A 3,498-nucleotide genomic window follows, 5' to 3' on the forward strand; every position below is an offset into this window, starting at 1 on the left:
ACAGCCGACCGGCGGAACGGCGACGTGACGGCGTGCAGCGGAGATGCTCTTTCTTGAAACTTGCTTCTCCTGTGGACGAAGACGCCGATAGGGTCGGATAGAAATCTTAATCTAAATTTATAATGAAATTTGTCTTCGATGAGTTCGATTTTTTTCTTTACACTCGCTGGGTTCGACGCGAACGGATATGGAGTATAGGGTGCCACATATCGTCCTCCGAGGGCTGGTTGTAAAATGGGCAAAGTAATGACCCTCGGTAGCGTTGGTGTCACCAACTGCTGTGTCATACACTGCGACGGGAAGCCTCTCCGTCTGAAGAGGAGTGAGTGTCAGCGTGGGGAAAACTTTGTGGTCGGACGCGGCCACCGTCGGGAGCTGCGAGCTTCTCGCGCACCGACGACGGCGGGCACCACACCTATGAAAGAGATACGCAAATTATGGTTTATGGCTTCGAGCATAATACTGTTTGCGGACCGACCGGGCCTGCAGTATAGCTAGGGCTTTTTGTGTCCTTCCACGCCCACAAGATGGCGGTTTTTCGATGGGGACAAGGTGACGATGGTCCACTTCCGTAGCGGCCGACCCACCGTGTGGACCGAAAACCGCAGCCTGCATCACGGCTGCGCGCGTGTATGTGTGGTGTAAGTAACGATCTACGAACTTCCTGTGGCCCCATCCGTGTGGTCCTTTGAGTGGATGACCATCTTTCCGTGGTCGCTCGTCGGGCCGAAGGTCGGGCTCGAGCTGGTCACAACTTCCGGTCAGCCAACCGCGACAGTTGGCAACAGTGCACTCTCAAACCCATGGCAACGATTTTCATCGCTAATAAGTTACACAACCGATCGGGGGAAACAAAGGACCCGACGGGGAGGTGTGCCACGGCCAGCAGTGCCATCGCCGTTGCACTTTGCACACTCAAACAAGTCCAAAAAACAGTGGCGAGTGGCGCAAAACTTGGTACTCTGCACTCTGCTCTGCGGCTCATTAAATGCGGTAAACGAACATTAATTGCCAGGACCGGATGCTCGGCCGCGCTTGCCTGTTGGCCTGTTGACTGAAGGTTGATGGGCAGTAATTATGCTTCCGAGTATAGCCACACACATACACCACTGACCACAAACTGTCCGGGAAATGCTGACAAAAACCCAACAAGTAAAGTTGCCACAAAAAGTATCCCGGAAGCGCTCCGAAAGGATGTTTGAAATAGTGTGCCGGTCCGGACAAATGATTGCAGAGTGAAAATTTAAAATTATGTTTCAATATTTTGACTACAATTTAAAAGGCCACAATTTCACTTTTCGGTAGTAAATTTTACTACTTATTGAGTTTTGTATAAAATTCGCTGAAAAACGTATAAATGCCACGGTACCGACTCCCAATCACAAACAACGACGACGCACCAAATCCCGCTGGTGGCCGCGTGCCTTTTTGGCACGACGACGAAAGTGGACCCGAATGGTTTGGCACGATTTTTCCATTTTCCTCTCCCATTTTACGGCCGCCGACGTGTTCGTCCGGTTGTTCGATCGACAGCGTTCTATCCATTCCGCCTCGCCTGACGCAACATTTTTCCGCAACTCGCTCGTCGCGGAACTAGGTTTTACCTTTCACTCCATGCAGCCGCGCCAAAGCGATTGAATTTTAATCAAACATCAAAACGAGCGCATAGAAAAGCTCGAATTTCCTCCATCCCACCACCGTCACTGGGAAATTTTTCATTAAAATAAAACGGCCGAGAATTGAAACTTGTGTTGCCTAAACGAGAGCGCCATTAAACGGGCGAGTCTCTCGTTGGCTTGTTTGCCCGCCAAGAGAACGAAAATGTGCTCACCAGCTGACGGCTCTATCGGCTGACAACGGGGGGAAGAAAGTTGCCCAAGACGACCGAGAGGCGGGCGGACAAGGTGTTTGATCTCTTTGTAGATACAGCACCGTGAACCGAGAAAGCGGCCCATCTGCTTCCGGCCCTTGTTGTCCGGAGGCTCGCTGGCTGGTGGTAATGCAATTGTCTAGAAGTGCGTCAACGAGTGTCACTTCTACGAGAGCGAATCTCAATAAAGTTGTCGCTCTAGTTGATGCCGAGGGGTCCTTACTTTTCTCACTCCTGGCGAGAAAGTTTTCCGCTCGCTTCCCAAGAACTTTGACTGCACATCACAAAAGGGAAGTTCATTTTCTCGGTATCTGCAGGCCACCCCAATCGACGGTCGCACCGATCGCGGGGTTCGGAACCCAAACAAAACGGCGGCGCATCAATCGTTTGGGTCGAAGGCGAAGGAATGTGAAAAAAACAGTTGCTTTCCCTGTTTTTCTTTTTCGGGGCCCTTTCTAACGACTTCACAAATGCGACACAGCGATCGACGGCCATCCATCGAGAATGAGAAATGTCGCCCCGAACGGACGGTGACAGTTCGCGACGACGAATGTCGCTCATAAATGATAGTGTCAGGCATTATTGTCGGAGAGAGAAGTTCACCAGTCCGCTTACACTGCTCGGGACGCTCCTTTCTCTCGGGGCTTGGAAGAAGCTCCTAGAAAAAGGCGAATAATAAGTGAATGGAAATAATAGGGAACAGCAGGACCCTGTGCTCGGTTGGAATTATGCAGCGACATTTCCATTCAAATTGATTTCTTTCTCCGATGGCTGGGAAAGCGAATGGAAAACGCCACTTTCTTGGTCTGGTCGTCGCTCGGAGACGTCTGAGCAAACAGAACCGGAGACCATAAAATTGACGCATTGTAACTATTGTCGCTCCTCCGGCGGTAGCAATCAAACCGGGAACGACTGACCTTCGTCTGTGGCATTGGTTTCCGAACAGAATGATTGAATGTCATCAAACTTTGCTTAACGTTTGCGATCAATTTGCTAAATGAACGCACCCGATCAGTTCTAGAATTTGGTGCAAATTTTTAAACCACTACGAGTGAAGTCTTCCCCGCAAAAAGAGAGATAAAAATTGTTATCGGCTCCATTTTGTGGTTGCGATTTCAATAGAACCGAAAGAACGAACCATAAACCAACATTGCAGCATACGGTGTAGTTCGAGCAAGCATAAAATTGAGCTGTACTTTATTGTGATTGGTAAAAGTGGGTTTGAAAATATATGGGAACAATGAGAAAAAAATCGAAAATCACACGGCCGCACTCGGCTCGCAGGATTTATCTTCAGCCGCACGTCAATTGATAGTTAACTCCATCGACTTCCATCTCACACGGTGATCGATGGCAGGGCCGTGTTCCGTTCGAAACCGGAAAGCGACCGACCGAAGTGCATCGTCCTGGTGAGGTGCAAATTTCCGACCTTACTTTATTACATTCCACCGCCAGTAAATCAATCTCGTGTGCTAATGTTCCCGAGTGTCCCCGCCGAGAGCCTCGGTCACCAGGGGCCGTGTCCGGATTGAAAGTGACATCGCCCACGGTCCGCACTTGATGGACTGGTCCAACGACACTCGAGTGAGATGGAAGAGCGAGGCGAATGATGAAAAAAAGTGACCAGA

The sequence above is a fragment of the Anopheles bellator genome, chromosome 1 (genome assembly GCF_943735745.2).
Source record: "Anopheles bellator chromosome 1, idAnoBellAS_SP24_06.2, whole genome shotgun sequence".
NCBI lineage: Eukaryota > Metazoa > Arthropoda > Insecta > Diptera > Culicidae > Anopheles > Anopheles bellator.